Below are 19,596 nucleotides of genomic sequence, written 5' to 3'. Positions count from 1 at the left end.
CAATGTTCTGGAACAGAGACCAGCTTCTAACACGTCAACTGTGTACCGTTGTTCTGATCAATAGAGAACGTGAAGTTATAATTTTTTGAAATTTTGCATTCCCAGGCTATACTACCCAAAAAGGTTACACTGGAGGTCCTTGAACCTGAACTAGAGGCAAAGGCAAAAACCACAGCATTATCCTCTTTCAAGGAAAGTCAAAGATGGTGTAAGGAACCTGAGCCTAAATTACCTGGGTACCCATTCTCTCGTGGAAGCTGAACAAGGTTATCTAGTCATGGTCATCATAGGGTCTCTGCCATTCATTCCAGTCCATTTAACAGGTATTTTTTTTTTTTTTTAACACCATATGTTCTGTGTGGCTCTGTGATAAAAACTGCCCTTAGAAAAGGAAGACGAGAACTGTTTGAAACCACTAGAGGACAGTGTAATACAACAGAATTCTCCGTGAATTTGTACAGTACTTGCTGCAAAAAGCCAGACTGGGGCAAGAAGAGTGAAGCAGGAATGACTGGGGAATGATTAGAGAAGGAAGCAGGTTTCTAGCCCGATCTATTGTCAATAAAAAATTGTGTATACTTGGGGCACCTGGATGGCTCAGTCGGCTAACCCTTTGACCTCGGCTCAGGTCATGATCTCACGGTTTGTGAGTTCGAGCCCTGAGTCGGGCTCTGTATTGACAGCTCAGAGCCTGGAGCCTGCTTCGGATTCTGTGTCTCCCTCTCTCTGCCCCTCCCCCATTCGTGCTCTGTTTCTCTTTCTATCTCAAAAATAAATGAATGTTAAAAAAAAAATTGTGCATACTGTTCTGCCTAGCACCCATTTCACAGGCTGGTTATATATGCTGTTTCCTAAAACTAGTTTGTGTTTGGCTTTTTCCTGCGTCTAGCAGATCTGCTGAATACCTCCTCCTTTTCAGAGGTGCTTACTTTATTCCTTTGCATGCAGCTGAATTTTGGGAGCTCACAGCCTACTTTGTTTTCATCGTAATATACTTTGATTTACTCAGAGTTAAAACTTATGAACACTTCATAACTAATTATTTAAAATTTTTTTTCTAAAGTTTATTTATTTATTTTGAGAGAAAGAGACAGAAAGAGAAAGCACAAACAGGGGAGAAGCAGAGAGAGGGAGAGACAGAATCCCAAGCAGGCTCTGCACTGCCCGCGCAGAAGCCCAACACAGGGCTCGATCCCACAGACTGTGAGATCATGACCTGAGCCAAAAGCGAAAGTCAGAAGCTCAAATGACTGAGCCAGCCAGGGACCCCCAGAAAAGTTTCTTTAAATTGATGTACATCAAACTGAATCTTAGTTTCTCGTGGAAACAAAAGTAGTGAAGGGAGGTGTCACCCTTGCTTTGGGGCTTGATTTCTTTTTATTTATTTTTCTTAATGTTTCTTAAAAATTATTTATTTTGAGAGAGAGACAGAAAGCATGAGAGGAGAAGGGACAGAGAGAAAGAGAGACTCAGAATCCAAAGCAGGCTTCAGGCTCTGAGCTGTCAGCACAGAGCTTAAAGTGGGGCTCGAACCCACGAACCTCAGATCATGACCTGAGCTGAAGTTGGACACTCAACCGACTGAGCCACCCAGGTGCCCCTTTCTTTTTAAAGAAGTCATCCCAAAACACTATATTTGTAAAGTGTTAAGCTTTCCAAATTGTTTACATTGACCAAGCAGGTCACAATAAAATACTATATATAATTACACTTCATATGCTATAATCATACAGAAGCCTAGTCAAAGTTGTTATTGAAAGGGAGAAGAATATACCACTCCAAAATGTGCCATTTTGGCATGTGGATTATTTTGAGCTGAAGGTGATCAAGACCCAACAGACTCAGGGAAAGCTTTTTACCTCTCCCTTATCTGCCTAAAAGAATTTAGAGAGGGAGCTTGTACCAGGAAGAAAGCTATAGCCAGAGATAACTTTTTACAAGGAAAAGACTAATATGCATGGCCTGGCAAACTTCTGTTTACCACACATTTGCCCTTCTGTATTCCTGTTACTTGTCTTCCTTCCCTTTGAAGTCTCAGGACCGTACCCCCTTTTCCTTAGCTCATGTTGGTTTGTAAGCCTCAACTGCATGACTGCCTTTCAGTCTTGTGTCATTGTGGGGCTCCAGGATACATGTAATTAAATTTGTTTTTCTCCTGTGAATCTCTTTTATGTCTATTTAACTATTAGGCCAGACAAAGAACCTAGAAAGGAAGAAGGGAAATTTTTTCTCCTCAACATTAGCTTCATAGTTCTGGTTTTAGTTTTATTAGAAACACGGGAAGATGAACTTCATAACAGACATAAATTGGGGAAATCTTCAGAGTCTTTTTTGAGCAGACTTTTGGAGAGACCTAGCACCCCTTGATGTGCTCTAATGAGAAACTAATTCTGGAGCGTCTGTTAAGTTGTTTTTGCTTAATGTATGTGTTAAAGCTCGTTGCAAATTTTCTTGAAGTAAGTATAGGCTCAAGTCATTTTTTTTTCCCCTTAGAAACAAAAACTTTTATTCTTTCTTGAGAAGCTCTTTCATCAGCTCTGGAAGCTTCTCCTTCATTCTGGTGTTATGCTTGTGTTGGGGAGCAAGCATCCTTGTTGTCTTCAAGGTCCTTCTGGTTGGACTAAGAATCAAATTGACACAAGACAAGAGGAAATCAAATTTGATAGGGTATGTACAGGGAATCCACACAGACATGGAGATTCCAAAGATAGGCAGAATGAGGTATATATGTCATCCTGACCTAAGGAGAAAGAAGTAGGGGTCTGGGATTTCAGGGGAAAGGAATGCACTTCACAGGGCAATAAGAAGAGCAAATATTTGGTAATCAGAGGTTTGCCTTGTCAGACAGATGGGTCACTCAGATGAAATTTACCTCTGTTAATAACCCTTATTCTGGAAATAATTTAGATTCTACTATGTGGTTAAGGGAGAGGCAAAAGTTTCTCTTGAACCTGTAGGATCTCAGTTGTCTTCAGTTCAGAGTAATCTTCATGTCAGAGTGACCCATCTTGGGGGCATCCTGCCTTGGTCCCTACACCAGCCACATCTGTAACAAGATGCATGAAATACAGACCGAGACCCTGGTTTGTTTCATCCTTAGGGTTACTCAGGACACACTTCCATCACAGCAGTAGTGAATTTGGCTTGCGTGGACGCTTGAATGCTGAATTTGAATCTGAAATCCACAAAGTTTAAATTCTTTCATTTTTTGTAAAGCTCTGCAATTTGCCTGATAGCAGTAGATTACAAGGATCACTAGAGCACTTTCCTGTTTTATAAGCTACTTAAGGACTTAAGTATGTGCTATAAATAAGATAAGAAACAAAATAAACCTAGCAGGATCTGTAGGTCACATGCATAGCATTCCTTTGAAAGTTTTCCATTTGGTGATATGGTGGTAGAATGGGTGTTCACGTACACTGATAATCTTGGAAATGCTGAGAAACCATAGGAATAATTAAGTTGGAGGACTACCTAGCCAGGTGCCACGGTTCTTTCTGTGGGACAATTCAAAGGTGTTTCTGTAAGTGCTTCTTAATTGCTCCAAATATAAAATAAATTATTTCTGTTCTCTCCAGAGAAGGACAGAAAGACTAAGTCTAGAAAGTTGGTATAAGAATTAAAACAGATGGGAAATATTGTGAGCTACGACAGCATATTCTTCAGATCACATTAAAGAGGGCACTGTCGAAAAAACCACAAATAATACGAACAGACTCAATCAGATATTGGAGGCCTGTGCCTATAACTGACCAAGGCTGTTAGGATACATACTTGAAATAGGGTGTAAGAGTGCCATTTCCTTCCTTCCTTCCTTCCTTCCTTCCTTCCTTCCTTCCTTCCTTCCTTTGTAATCTCTACACCCAAACGTGGGGCTCGAACTTACAACCTTGGGATCAAGAGTCTTATGCTCTACTGACTGAGCCAGCCAGGTGCCCCAAGGGTACCATTTCTATTGAAAATCTAATCACTGAAAGAATGAATGTGGGATTTTTTTTTACTGCTCAACTCATAATTTTTTGTCAGGTACACTAAACCCAGCATAAAAAAAGGCAGTCTGGAGTTTTAGGGTTTATTAATGGCATTTAGAAAAAAATATATATAGTTTGAAAAGCCCAGAGGCAAGGTATGCCAAAAATGAGCGTATCTGACAGTTTTATAGATTCCTAATGTTAGAAGTTTTCATGGAATTGTGACCTGAATGTAGGAGCAGAATTATCTGAATCTATGGAATTCATGGAGATGTTCCTTGATGAGAAGCAGATATTCCTCATGGACCTTGTAAGTTTGAAACAGAAAAGAGAAATAAAGAAACCAAAATTTATAGCTTTGATGAATAGCAAAATTTGTCAGGAAGAGCTAGATATTAATTAAGTGATTAATTTGTAAGAAGCAAAGCATAAATCTCCTTTAGCTGTGGAAAGGGAAGACAGCCAGAGACAATCATATTTGAGACCCTGGTCTGAACTTGTGCTGGAAAAAGAAGTTTTTTCTTCTGTTCTTATTTATTATTATTACTCTTTAAATCAAGGGGGATAAAGCTTGTAGGACGCCACACTCCCAGGAGCTTGGAAGTAAAAGGTGCGCATGATGAGGCAGGACACTTTTGAGACGTGAAGGAGCAGATGCTTTGCATTATCATTTCTTTTACTATCCAAGAGTGACAAATAGATTGAAAAGAAATGTCACAGCTGAGATATGAAATAAGGCACATGGCCAGAGCTGAGAAGGATGACAAATTAATGCACACAAGGGCTCATGGGTCACTGGCACTATTGTACCTAGGTGTTCTAGGCTTCTGATTTTTGGGTTCAGGCTTCTGATTTTTTAAAACTCAGAAACATTCTAGTTATTAGGTATTACCATACATACTCTACTGTAGCCTGCAAGAACCAGGTAGATGTAGTTTGCTGCTTTATCTTTTACCACAGTGCCACCTATAGGAAACTTCTAGGAACTACATGCAGAAGTTCTTAAAATCTATTGGAGACCTGTCTAATGAATGATTAGAATCACAGGATTTTAGAGAGGATGGGACTTCAAAGGATCCAGCTTTCTACTGAAAGCTTGAATCAATTAAAAAAATTTTTTTAACGTTTCTTTTTGTATTTTTTGAGACAGAGACAGAGCACGAATGGGGGAGGGGCAGAAAGCGTGGGCCAGAATCTGAAGCAGGCTCCAGGCTCTGAACCATCAGCGTAGAGCCTGAGGCCAAGCTCCAACTCAAGAACCACGAGATCATGACCTGAGCTAAAGTTGGTCGCTTAACCGACTGAGCCACCCACTCACTTGTATAAATTATTTGATTAGTGGTTTTCTAACTTCAGTGAATGGAAACACACTCTCACCAAGCAGTTCATTCTATTCATATTTTCACATAATGCTACTTTAAAAAAAATTTTTTTTAACGTTTTTTATTTATTATTGAGAGACAGACACAGAGCGTGAGCAGGGGAGGGGCAGAGAGAGGGGGAGACACAGAATCTGAAGCAGGCTCCAGACTCTGAGCTGTCAGCACAGAGCCCGACGCGGGGCTCGAACTCACCAACCGTGAGATCGTGACCTGAGCTGAAGTCGGTCGCTTAACCAACTGAGCCACCCAGGCCCTCCACATAATGCTACTTTTCACTCTGTGGTTCCCCACTCCCTTCTGCAGTACCTGGGCCTCCTAGTCCCAAGCCTTTTCAAGGTTGTTTGACATGAATTTGCTTCATTCTCAGTGTATCCCTCTTTGCAGGCACTTCATTGATGGGTTCTGCCAATTCAGTTCCTTTGCTTTCCATGTTTCAAATTACTGCCTATATCTCCTGTCCTCTTTTTCTCCTCACTCCTTTTTGTGCTTGTGGGTTTATGCTTTTATTAAAAAACATTCATTTACTGTTGTTTTGGTAGTTTTTTTTTTAATATTTATTTGTTTTTGAGACAGAGCATGAATGGGGGAGGGACAGAGAGAGGGAGACACAGAATCTGAAGCAGGCTCCAGACTCCGAGCTGTCAGCACAGAGCCCGATGCAGGGCTCGAACTCACGGACTGTGAGATCATGACCTGAGCTGGAGTCGGAGGCTTAACCGACTGAGCCACCCAGGCGCCCCTGTTTTGGTAGGTTTTTAAAAAAGAGTTTATTTAATTTTATTTTTTAAAGTGTATTTACTTATTTTGAGAGAAAGAGAGCACAAGCCAGGGGGGCGGGCAGGGAGAGAGAGAGAGAAAGAGAGAGAGAGAGAGAGAGAGAGAGAGAGAGAATCCCAAGCAGGCTCTGGCTGTTTCCTGACTCAGGGCTGCATCTCAGGGACCCTGAAATCATGACTTGAGCTGAAATCAAGAGTTGGACACTTAACTGCCTGAGCCACCTAGGCGCCCCAAAGATTTTATTTTATTTTTTAAATGTTTATTTATTAAGTTTGAGAGAGAAAGAGGGAGAGAGATAGAGAGAGAGAGAGAGAGAACAGGTGGGAGAGGGGCAGGGAGAGGGAGAGTGAGAATCCCAATCAGGCTCCTCACTGTCAGCGCAGATCCCGAGGCGGGGCTCAATCTCCCAACTGTGAGCTCATGACCTGAGACAAAATCTGGAGTTGGATGCTTACCTGACTGAACCACCCAGGCGCCTCCCAAAGATTTTAAGTAATCTCTACACCCAACGTGGGGCTCGAACCTACAACCCCGACATCAAGAGTCACATGCTCTACTGACTGAGCCAGCCAGCCACCCCTGTTTTGGTAGGTTTTGGGAAAGAGAAGAAATAAAAGCAAGAGGTAAAACCCACCGTGTTTGATTTGAAGCATAGTCACGTTTTTCTGACTCTTATGCATTAAAAAAATGTAAGTGTAGTGTTTTACGTTTATTTCAAAGTTTTCATTGTTAAATCTAGCTTGTTTTTATGGCCATTGAATCTTCACTCTGCCATTCAATATATTGGCTACCTCTCCCAGTCATCAAGGCAGAGGAAAAGCAAGCTGGCTATACACTCAGCTACCTACTCAATGAACAGGACGAGGCTGAAGACAGAGTCTAGGGACTCTGGGTTGCCATGGATTCATAATTACCATCTATCTTTGTGGTTATCTGGACCACACTCCTCCATCTTGTTCACAGGTGGATGTCTCTGTCAAACACTGAGCTAAAATGCTGAAGCACAGCCTTGACAGCTTTCTCTGATTTACCAGTCTGGCAGAGTTTAAAAAAAAAAAAAAAAAAAAAAGGAAGGGAAGTGCTGTTAATTCATTAAATTCTGACTTGTCCTTCCTGACTCCTGGGCATGTTTAAGTGCTTCCGGTCCTCCTCTCTGTGTTCAAAGTGATGTTCAATAGCCTGTCTGAGAATTGCATTGTCCATCGTTGCCCCATTTTCTAAGATGCTTCAGAGATAACGAACAGCAGCTCATTTTATCACCATGTTCTTCTAGTAGTAGACTGGGATGTAGTTTGTTGGGGTAGGAGGTTTGCGCTGATGTCGTGAACCCAGGTGCTCTCTTGTACTCTGTCCATCAGTTTGGGTTTTTAGGTCTCTCATCTGAATGCTTGTTATTACTATTTTCTGTCCAATAATCCTTCTCCTTGTTAGAGATGAAAGGTGGAAAATAGATCAAGCGTTCCACAAATTATGTATCTGGCCCTGCGGTTAAGCTTTTTGCTCCTATATAATTTCAAATTGTCATCATTAACATTTAAAAGTTTATAGTAGAGGCACCTGGCTGGCTCAGTTGGTAGAGCATGTGACTCTTCATCTCGGGGTTGTGAGTTTGAGCCCCACAGTGGGTGCAGAGATTACTTAAAAATAAAAAATATATATGGAGTGCCTGGGTGGCTCAGTCAGTTAAGCATCTGACTCACCTCAAGTCATGATCTTGTGGTTCGTGGGTTCAAGCCTACGTTGGGCTCTGTGCTGACAGCTCAGAGCCTGGAGCCTGCTTCGGATTCTGTGTCTCTCTCTCTCTCTGCCCCTTCCCTACTTGTGCTCTGTCTCTCTTTCACTCCCAAAAATAAATAAACATTCAGAAATTAAAAAAATATGTAAAACGTTTACAGTAGACCACTAGAATTTTCAGGGAATTGTGAGTTAGTCAACATTTTTGGTATTTAGCAAATTGATTTAAAATTGGGGGCACCTGGATGGCTCAGTTGGTTAAGTGTCCGACTTTGGCTCAGGTCATGATCTCATGGTTTGTGCGTTTGAGCTGACAGCTCAGAGCCTGGAGCCTGCTTCGGATTCTGTGTTTCCCTCTCTCTCTGTTCTCCCACTCATGCTCTGTCTCTCTGTCTCTCAAAAATAAATAGACACTAAAAAAATTGTAAAATTGGATGTAAGTTACTGTGAGGTGATAGAAAACATATATTAGTCTCTACACCTGGTTCCTGGCCCACAGCTCCTAAGCCCTTTGTGATTTCCTAAATGATAAGTGTGTTAGGAGCATCTCTTGTTCTAGTATTTGTCTTTGATCCCAGTTCCTGAAGCAGGGTACTAAATCCCTTGGCATTTCCTGGGTGATAGGAGTGTCTTTTGTTCTAATGAAGCTCCTGGATGGATCCTGGATGGGAACTGGTCACTAGAAAGACCAACCCCTGATTAGAAGCTTGGAGTTTTTAGCCTTACCCCCTATTCTCCTGAGATGGGAAAGGGACTAGAAATAGAGTTAATAATTAATCATGCCTATGTGAGAAGGCCTCCATAAAAATCCCAATCATATGGGATTTGGGGAGCTTCCAGGTGAGAGAACACATCCACAATGGGAGGGTGACACACCCCAGGTCCATGGGGACAGAAGCCCCTGTGCTCAGGACCTTCCCAGGCCTCCCCCATGTATCTCATCTGGCTGTTCATCTGTATCCTTTATCATAGTCTTTAACAAACTGGTAAATATAAGTGTTTCTCTGCGTTCTGCGAGCCATTCTAGCAAAGAATCAAATCCAAGGGGGAGAAGGTCATGGGACCCTCCAGCTTGTAATCCAAGTGAGACAGAGGTTTGGGTAATGTGGGAACCATCTATCTGCAATTGGCATCTGAAATGGGGAGCAGTCTTATCGTACTGAGCCCCTCACCTGTGGGATCTAATGCAGTCTTCAGTAGGGTAGTGTCATAATTGAGTTAAATTGTAGGACACCCTTGGGTTCTGGTTCTTTGGAATGTTCTCTCTCAGCCCCCTACCTCATCAGGGTTTGCCTGTTCTAGCCCAGAGTCCCCCATCAGGAACTTTCTCTGTATTAGGCAGCCCCCAAAGTGAGTAAACAGCAAATTCTTTTTAAAAAATTTTCATTTTTGAAATATAGTTGCTATACAATGCTATATTAGTTTCAGGTGTACAACATAGTGATTCAACAATTCTATATGTTACATAATGCTCACCATAGTAAGTGTGGTCACCATCTGTCACCACACAACGTTATTTTCATCCAGGTGACTTATTCATATCTGGAAGTTTGTACCTCTTAATCCCCTTCACCTATTTTGCCCATACCAGAACCAGCTTGTTCCCTGTATTTGTGAGTCTTTCTAGTTTGTTTTGTTTTTTAGATTCCACATACAAGTGAAATCATATGGTATTTGTCTTTCTCATAGCAAATTCTTTTTTTAATGTTTATTTATTATTTTGAGAGAGAAAGGGGGGGGCAGAGGGAGAGAGAGAATGCAGGGGAGGGACAAAGAGAGAAGGAGAGAGAGAATCCCAAGGAGGCTCCATGCTGTCAGTGCAGAGCCCAACTTGAAGCTCGATTCCATGACATGACATGAGCCAAAATCAAGAGTCAGACTCTCAACTGACTGAGCCACCCAGGCGCCCCTCTCATAGCAAATTCTTATACTGAATTCACTTTCTCTTTTTTCTTCTTTTCTTTTCTCTTTGTCATCCTCTTTCTAGTTGCCCCATAATCTACCCATTTTTTCACCAAACCCTGATGTCCTGATTCAATGAATATTTCGTCCACCACTCAAAGAGAAAGTGCAATTCTCTAATTCACATTTGAAATCTCACCTTCCTTTTCTTCTGCTGCCTTATGGCCTCCCATTCCCTCCCTGCCTGTCCCGGCCTATCATTTCTGGGGATATATCCCCACTGTGCTCTCTGCATTTTCAGGTAGAGTCTGCAATTTGTTAAAATCTCTTAGATTTGACTGGATGCTTTGGTTCTAAGATTGAGGGGCCAAAAATGGTTTATTCATGAACAAAAGGTTCTTGGAAGTCAGGGACATGAAGAATCTCTGCAAGATTCTTTACAAAGCATCTGAGTGTATACTCCCGAGCTCATGGAAATGAGGAAGGAAAACAGAGACTTCTCACCCACTGAGATGGTCTTAAGAGCTGTGCTCCTTATCACATCGGCACATTCTCCTCTGGTTGGCCTTTTCTGAAAAAGGATTTCACAACATTTGCCACCTTATAAGTCAACACACGTGTTATTTCCTGTCAGTTTAACTTCTCCAAACTTTTGTTTAACAATAACCAGAAATTCTCAGAAATGGGAGGATAGTGCAGCCCTGATCTTCCTCATCACTGTCCTGTCATCTCCCTGGAGTTCCTGAAACAATACAAATGGTAGCTCTTAGCAGAGGCCAGAAGTCAGGACAGGGCAGGGCCCTCCCTGTATGGCTCCCCTGAGCAGGACCCTTCCATTTCTTTCTCCTGCCAGCTCTCATGAATCTATTGTTTGACACCAATAGTGTATCTCTCTTTGTAAGTGACATTTCCTACATTTTTTTTTCCGATGGGCTATGTTCTATATGCAGTGGCAGCTAAAAAAAAAAAAAAGTTTCCTGAATGTGACAACTGCTGGGTCTGCTGGCCAAGGAAAGAGAGGTGGTGTCCTTGGACATTTCCCGCCTCCAGGTTGGACTGGATCTCTATGTGCAAACAGATATCTTATTTTCTTTTTTGGATTTGGAAGTCATTCCATTGAGATAAGCAAGAAGCGATCCCTACTAGGTTGCCAACTTCATGATTCTGCCTGAATTTTTGTAAATGACCACTTTGTGTATTAATGGGATCATGCATTTGACAGTGAAAATCCTCATTTTGTCCAACTTTCTGATTTTGCAGATGAAGAAAGTGGCCCAGAGGCATTAAGAGATTTCCCCAGTAACAGTAATATTATTTTATATTACATAGCTCAAAAGCACTATTGCCAGCATTTTACAGAAGAGGAAAGGGGTGGGCAGGACAATGAGTTTGACTGGCCCAGGGCAGTACTGAGTTGGTAACAGAGGCTGGACTTGGAGCCAGGTCTCTGGATTCCCACCACGGTGCTCTTTGACAGACACCATAGCCTCTGGCCATGAGAGGGGACTTTGGAAATAGCTAGGTCTGCTACCCAGAGGCCCCACTTTATTTTTCGGTCTATACTTGGTGATCCAGAACAGTACTATAAGTGCACATGCAATTAAAAAATTAAATTGTGTTTATTTGCCCTTCATTGGTGAAGCACATGGTATGTGATTCAAAGGGCACAGAAGGGCAGACAGTGAATAAAAGTCTCCTTCATACTCCTGTTCATCACCTGGTTTCCTTCCCCAACCCTCTTGTGTGTCCTTTCAGATATGTGTTATGCTTAGATAAGCAAACATACATATACAAGTATGTGTGTATCTATCTATCTATCTATCTATCTATGTATATCTATATCCCTTTTTTTGAGAGACAGAGAGAGAGAAAGAGAGAGACAGGGCACGAGTGAGGGGCAGAGAGAGAGAGGGAGAGAGAGAATCCCACAAGGGGCAGAGAGGGAGAGAGAGAGAGAAAGGGGGGAGAGAGAGAGGAGGAGGGGGAGGGGGGGAGGAGGAGGAGGAGAGAGAGAGAGAGAGAGAGAGAGAGGCAGAGCTCATGTTTTACTCCAGGCAGGGCTCAAGCTCACCTGATTCGGTACTCGAACTCACCAACCATGAGATTACTACCTGAGTTGAAGTCAGATGCTTAACCGACTGAGGCATCCAGGCACCCCCACATGTATAAATATTTTTAAAGATTTTTTAAAAATGTTTATTTGAGAGAGAGAGAGAGAGAGAGAGAGAGAGAGAGAGAGAGGATCTGAAGCAGGCTCTGTGCTGACATGGGGCTCGAACTCACAACCTGTGAGATCATGACCTGAGCTGAAGTTGGATGGTCAATTGACTGAGCCACCCAGGCACCCCAAACATATACATTTTTAATAAAAAATGGAAGCATACCCTGTTCTCCACCTTGCATTAAAAAAATTGATATATTTTGGGTATCACCCTTATCAGTACACATAGAGCTGCCTCCTTCTTACTGGCTACAAGTATTCCACTGAAAGGATGTAGTCAAATTTACTTATCCAGGCCTCTCTTGGTGGACATCAAGGTGGCTTCCATTCTTAGGTTGTTGCTATGAAGAATATAATATACATGTTTTTGTATATACATGCTAGAAAACCTGGCAGAGGTTGGCAATTTGTAGCCTGTGGGACAATTTCAAACTGCCATTTGTTTTTGTAAATAAAGTTTTATTGGCACACAGCCATGCCTGTTTGTTTACATATTGCCTGTGGCTGCTTTCATGCTACAACAGCAGGGGTGAGTAATTGCAACAGAAATACATGGCGTGGAAGCCCAAAATACTTACTACCTGGCTTTTTAAAGAAAAGGTGTGCTGGACTCTGATCTATAGGATAAGTTCCAATTAGTGAAATTGCTGGGTCAGGGGTTTTGCATTTCACACTAGATAGTTTATGGCCCGGTTCTCTCCATGGAGGTTGTACCTGTTTATTCTCCCACTGGCAGCGTGTTTTCCCACGTTCACACTAATGTAGTTCATTGGACATTTCCACCTTTGCCAGTCTGATAGGTAGAAAAAAATATTTCTCTTGATTTGTTTTGCATTTCCCTGATTTTGAGTGAAATCGAGCATGGGGGTCTCCAGATCCCCCTCCCAGTCCCTCTCTTCCTTCCTGGCTAGAAAATGGCTTCCTAGCGGCACCTGCTTCCTCGTGTTGCTCTGCTCTTGGTTTAATCACCGTGCACACTGTGAGCAGCTGCTAGGTGGGAAGAGTTCTGGTTTCAATCTTGGGGAAGTGGAACAGAGATTAGGGGAAATTCCTGCATAGAGGAAGTCTCTTCAGAAGGCACAGTTCGACCTCATATAAAAGCAGAAACAAGGGTCACTGGGGTGGGGTGGGATGGGGGCGGTTGTAGGGATGGTGTGGGGTGGTGAGGGAGGAGGGGAATGGGGAGGTGGGAGGTGGGGGGGGACAAATCCACCTTTCTTGGGGATGCAGAGAGGAACTGCTTCTTGTCCCCTTGTGGGTTTAGACTGTGCTGTCCTTGGGAATGGGTGTTTGCTGTGGGGAGTCATGTGTGAGACGGCAAGGGGCCTGGGGGTTCCTACCAGACTCAAGAGGTGTCTGCTTCTCTCACTGGTGGGGAGGAAGGCATCGATGCCCAGTGATTTGAGGGTCCGTGTTTGCAGCTCCTACTTTTTCGCTGTTTAGAATGGAGAAGGGTCCTTGATTGGGTGCGAATATGCTTTGGCTGTGGGGACTGGGAGATGGAAGGGCCAGCTGAATCTTTATAGCTTGTCAAATTTAAAGATAAATTGCCCTGAGAATAAAGCTTTATTCCAAAAAATAGCAAAGGACTAAAGTTTTATAGCTAATGAAGTTGAAGAAAGGCTTCTCAGCAACTAACTAGATACTTAAAATATGGCAAGGCAGTAATCACATTTAAATGTGTAAAAATTGAATTTTTTAAGTTCCCAGAGAGAAATTTTGGAAATGATTGTGCTGGAAATGTGCTAAATTAATTATGGTAAATCCATTTAATGGAATAGTATGTGGCTGTTAAAAGAATGTGGCAGATCCATATGTACAGATATGGAATCCTTTCCAAGGAATCAATAACTGGAAATGTCAAGGTAAGGGAAGGTAAATATGGGTCTGGCATCAGGATTTCTAGAATCAAAGAGTTAGACAGGGATGCTTATGCTTTTAGGAGGGGCTGTGGGAGTGGGAGAATGGGGCAAGGGGAGGGGGGAAAGCTAAGCAAGGAGATGGTCTGAATGGACATCAGCTTTAGCTGGATCCCACGGGAAGCACAGAAGAGTGAATTGCACCACAGAGTCGTCCAACCTTTTACCCCTGTGTTGGCTGTGGTATGTCACGGGCTGGAGGGTGGGGAGAGGATTCCCTTCAGGAGAGGGCAGCTGTGAGCCACTAGAAGCCATCACTCACAGCAGCCAGGCAATGGGTGAGCTGGCTGTACAGGAGGTCTGGGCAGAGCTCCAGCAGTACCCACTGCAGAAGACGTGCTACCATTTGTGGGAGGAGCAATGCCTATAAATATGCTTGTACACATGGGAACTAAGAGCAGAGGCTCTTATTCTGGAGTCCATGGAACCCTACGTGCTTCGGAGATAGAACCATATTTCAATATAATTGGTTTCTTTTTAATTCTCTGTATTTTATTTTACATATTTTCAAACATTATTCTCAAGGGCATCCGTAGGCTTTATCAGACAGCTAATGAGTGCATGGTGCATGCACAAAAATCAAGACATACAAGAAGGTAGTACAGTGCTCGCTTTGGTGGGTGAGGTGCAGGTGGATACTTAGGGGCCTGGGGTCAGGATTGGGAGAGAGACTTTCTATTCTTGTTTTAAAAAAATTAAGTAATTAATTAATTTTTAAATTTACATTCAAATTAGTTAGCATATAGTGCAACAATGATTTCAGGAGTAGATTCCTTACTGCCCCTTACCCATTTAGACCATCCCCCCTCCCACAACCCCTCCAGCAGCCCTCTGTTTTCTCCATATTTAAGAGTCTCTTATGTTTTGCCCCCCTCCCTGTTTTTATGTTATTTTTGCTTCCCTTCCCTTAGGTTCATCTGTTTTGTATCTTCAAGTCCTCATTTGAGTGAACTTATATGATATTTGTCTTTCTCTGACTAATTTCGCTTAGCATAATACACTGTAGTTCCATTCACGTGGTTGCAAATGGTAAGATTTCATTCTTTTTGATTGCTCAGTAATACTCCATTTTATATATATATATATATATATATATATATATATATATATACCACATCTTCCTTATCCATTCATCAGTTGATGGACATTTGGGCTCTTTACATTTTGGGCTCTTTACATACTTTGGGTATTGTCGATAGTGCTGCTATATACATTGGGGTGCATGTGCCCCTTCGAAACAGCACACCTGTATCCCTTGGATAAATACCTAATAGTGCAATTGCTGGGTCGTAGGGTAGTTCTGTTTTTAGTTTTTTGAGGAACCTCCATACTGTTTTCCAGAGTGGCTGCACCAGCTTGCATTCCCACCAGGAATGCAAATAGATGCTCTTTCTCTGCATCCTCGCCAATATCTGTTGTTGCCTGAGTTGTTAATGTTAGCCATTCTGACAGGTGTGAGGTGGTATCTCATTGTGGTTTTGATTTGTATTTCCCTGATGATGAGTGATATTGAGCATTTTTTCATGTGTTAGTCGGCCATCTGGATGTCTTCTTTGGAGAAGTGTCTATTCATGTTTTTTGTCCATTTCTTCACTGCATGATTTGTTTTTAGGTGTTGAGTTTGGTAAGTTCTTTATAGATTTTCAATACTAACCCTTTATCTGATATATCATTTGCAAATATCTTCTCCCATTCTGTCGGTTGCCTTTTAGTTTTGCTATAAGATTGTTTCCTTTGCTGTGCAGAAGCTTTTTATTTTGATGAGGTCCCAGTAGTTCATTTTTGCTTTTGTTTCCCTTGCCTCTGGAGACGTGTTGAGTAAGAAGTTGCTGTGGCCAAGGTCAAAGATATTGTTGCCTGTCTTCTCCTCGATGATTTTGATGGCTTCCTGTCTTGCATTTAGGTCTTTCATCCATTTTGAGTTTATTTTTGTGTATGGTGTGAGAAAGTGGTCCAGGTTCATTTTTCTGCCTGTCGCTGTCCAGTTTTCCCAGCACCACTAGCTGAAGAGATTGTCTTTATTCCATTGGGTATTCTTTCCTGCTTTGTCAAACATTAGTTGGCCATATGTTTGTGAGCCCATTTCTGGGTTCTCTATTCTGTTCCATTTTTCTGAGTGTCTGTTTTTGTGCCAATACCATACTGTCTTGATGATTACAGCTTTGTAATACAGCTTGGAGTCTGGGATTGTGATGCCTCCAGCTTTGGTTTTCTTTTTCAAGATTGCTTTGGCTATTCGGGGTCTTTTCTGGTTCCATACAAATTTTAGGATTGTTTGTTCTAGCTCTGTGAAGAATGCAGGTGTTATTTTGACCGGGATTGCATTGAATATGTAGATCACTTTAGGTAGTATCGACATTTTAACAATATTTGTTCTTTCAGTACAGGAGCATGAAATATTTTTCCTTTTTTTGTGTGTTTTCTTCAATTTCTTTAATAAGCTTTCTATAGTTTTCAGTGTATAGATTTTTTTTACCTCTTTGGTTGGGATTATTCCTAGGTATTTTATGGTTTTTAGTGCAATTATAAATGGGATCGATTCCTTGATTTCTCTTTCTGTTGCTAAATTTTTGGTGTATAGGAATGCAACTGATTTCTGTGCATTGATTTTATATCCTGTGACTTTGCTGAATCATGGATCAGTTCTAGCAGTTTTTTGGTGGAATCTTTTGGGTTTTCTATATAGAGTATTATGTCATCTGCGAAGAGTGAAAGTTTGACTTCCTCCTGGCTGATATGGATGCCTTTTATTCCTTTGTGTTGTCTGATTGCTGAGGCTAAGACTTTCAATCTATGTTGAAAACAGCGGTGAGAGTGGACGTCCCTGTCATGTTCCTGACTTTAGGTGGAAAGCTCTCAGTTTTTCCCCATCAACTATGATATTAACAGTGAGCCTTTCATATATAGCTTTTATGACTTTGAGGTATGATCCTTATACTCCTACTTTCTTGAGGGTTTTTATTAAGAAAGGATGCTGTATTTTGTCAAATGCTTTCTCTGCATCTAATGAGAGGATCGTGTGGTTCTTGTCCTTTCTTTTATTGATGTGATGTATCACATTGATTGTTTTGCAGATATTGAACCAGCCCTGCATCCCAGGTATAGATCGCACTTGGTCGTAGTGAATATTTCTTTTTATGTATTGCTGGATCTGGTTGGCTAGTATCTTGTTGAGGATGTTTACATGCATGTTCATCAGGGAAATTGGTTTGTGGTTCTCCTTTTTAGTGGGGTCTTTGTCTGGTTTTGGAATCCAGGTAATGTTGGCTTCATAGGATGAGTTTGGAAGTTCTCCTTCCATTTCTATTTTTTTGGAACAGCTTCAAAAGAATAGGTATTAACTCTTCTTTAAATGTTTGGTAGAATTCCCCTGGAAAACCGCCTGGCCCTGGAGTCTTGTTTTGTGGGAGATTTTTGATTACTAAATCAATTTCTTTAGTGGTTATGGGTCTGTTCAAATTTTCTATTTCTTCCTGTTTCAGTTTTGGTAGTTTACATGTTTCTAGGAATTTGCCCATTTCTTCCATATGGCCCATTTTGTTGGCATATAATTGCTTATAATATTCTCTTATTGTTTGTATTTCTGCTGTGTTGATTGTGATCTCTCCTCTTTCATTCTTGATTTTATTTGAGTCCTTTCCTTTTTCTCTTTGATCAAATTGGCTAATGGTTTATCAATTTTGTTAAATCTTTCAAAGAACCAGCGCCTTGTTTCAATGATCTGTTCTACTGTTTGGGTTTTATTTGCTGTTTTTTTACAGCTCTTTAAGGTATAAGGTTAGGTTGTGTATCTGAGACCTTTACTTCTCCTTTAGGAAGGCCTGGATTGCTGTATACTTCCCTCTTATGACTGCCTTTGCTGCATCACAGAGGTTTTGGGTTGTGGTGTTATCATTTTCATTGGCTCCCAAGTACTTTTTAATTTTCTCTTTAACTTCTTGGTTAGCCCATTCATTCTTTAGCAGGATGTTCTTTAGTCTCCAAGTATTTGTTATCTTTCCAAATTTTTTCTTGTGGTTGATTTGGAGTTTCATATTGTTGGGGTCTGAAAATATGCATGCATTGCGATTTTTTTGTACTTGTTGAGGGCTGATTTGTGTTCTAGTATGTGATCTTTTCTGGAGAATGTTCCATGTGCACTTGAGAAGAATGTGTATTCTGCTGCTTTAGGATGAAATGTTCTGAATATGTCTGTTAAGTCCATCCGGTCCAGTGTGTCATTCAAAGCCATTGTTTCTTTGTTGATTTTCTGTTTAGATGATCTGTCCATTGTTGTAAGTGGGGTGTTGAAGTCCCCTACTATTATGGTATTATTATCAATGAGTTTCTTTATGTTTGTGATTAATTGGTTTATATATTTGGGTGTGTCCACGTTTGGAGCATAAATGTTTACACTTCTTAGATCTTTTTGGCGGATAGACCCTTTATTATGATATAATACCCTTCTTCATCTCTTGTTACAGTCTTTATTTTAAAATTTAGATTGTCTGATGTAAGTATGGCTACTCCAGCTTTCTTTTGGAGACCATTAGCATGGTAGATGGTTCTCCATCCTCTTATTTTTAATCTGAAGGTGTCTTTATGTCTAAGATGTGTCTCTTGTAAACAGCTTATAGATGGATCTTGTTTTCTTGTCCATTCTCTTACCCTATGTCTTTTTGATTGGAGTGTTTAGTTCACTGACATTTAGAGTGACTACTGAAAGATATGAATTTATTGCCATTATGTTGTCTGTAGAGTTGGAGTTTCTGGTGGTGTTCTCTTGTCCTTTCTAGTCTTTGTTGCTTTTGGTCTTTTTTTTTTTTTTTCCATCTTTTCTCCCCTCAGAGAGCCCCCCCTTAAAATTTCTTGCAGGGCTGGTTTAGTGGTCATGAACTCTAATTTTTGTATTGTCTGGGAAACTTTTTATTTCTCCTTCTATTTTGAATGACAGCCTTGATGAATAAAGAATTCTTTACTGCATATTTTTCTGATTCATCACATTGAATATATCCTGCCATTCCTTTCTGGCTGGCCAAATTTCCGTGGATAGGTCTGCTGTGAACCTGATCTGTCTTCCCTTGTAGGCTAAGGACTTTTTTTTTTTTTTTTACCTTGCGGCTTTCATGATTCTTTCCTTGCATGAGTATTTTGTGAATTTGACTATGATATGCCTGGTTGATGGTCAGTTTTTGTTGAATCTAATGGCAGTGCTTTGTGCTTTCTGGATTTTGATGTCTGTGTCTTTTCTCAGGTTAGGAAAGTTTTCTGCTATGATTTGCTCACATAAACCTCCTCGCTCTTTTTCTCTCTCTTCATCTTCTGGGGCCCCAGAAGAGTTCTGAGTTCTCTAATTCTTATTTTGTGCTCTTTTGCTTTAGTCTCACTCTTTTTCAGCTTCGTTATTCTCCATAAATTTGTCCTCTATATCACTGATTTGCTGCTCTGCTTCATTCATCCTTGCCACCGTGGCATACATTAGAAATTGCAGCTCAATTTTGGCATTTTTGATTTCATCCTGACTAGCTTTTATCTCCACAGAAAGGGATTCTAATCTATTTTTGACTCCAGCTAGTATTCTCATTATTGTGGTTCAAAATTCTGGTTCAGACATCTTCCTTGTATCTGTGTTGATTAAGTCCCTGGCTGTTATTTCTTCCTGTTCTTTCTTTTGGGGTGAATTCCTTTGTTTAGTCATTTTGAAGGAAGAA

At 41.2% G+C, this 19,596-nt stretch overlaps 1 long non-coding RNA gene across 1 annotated transcript in view; it reads left to right on the top strand.

Moving 5' to 3' along the window:
* The window catches only part of LOC125935702 (uncharacterized), a 43,916-nt gene that overhangs the window by 11,562 nt on the left and 12,758 nt on the right, over positions 1 to 19,596 (top strand). The window lies entirely within an intron of this gene.

The sequence above is a fragment of the Panthera uncia genome (assembly GCF_023721935.1).
Source record: "Panthera uncia isolate 11264 chromosome A1 unlocalized genomic scaffold, Puncia_PCG_1.0 HiC_scaffold_17, whole genome shotgun sequence".
NCBI classification, from domain to species: domain Eukaryota; kingdom Metazoa; phylum Chordata; class Mammalia; order Carnivora; family Felidae; genus Panthera; species Panthera uncia.
This window is presented reverse-complemented; position numbering and strand designations above follow the sequence as displayed.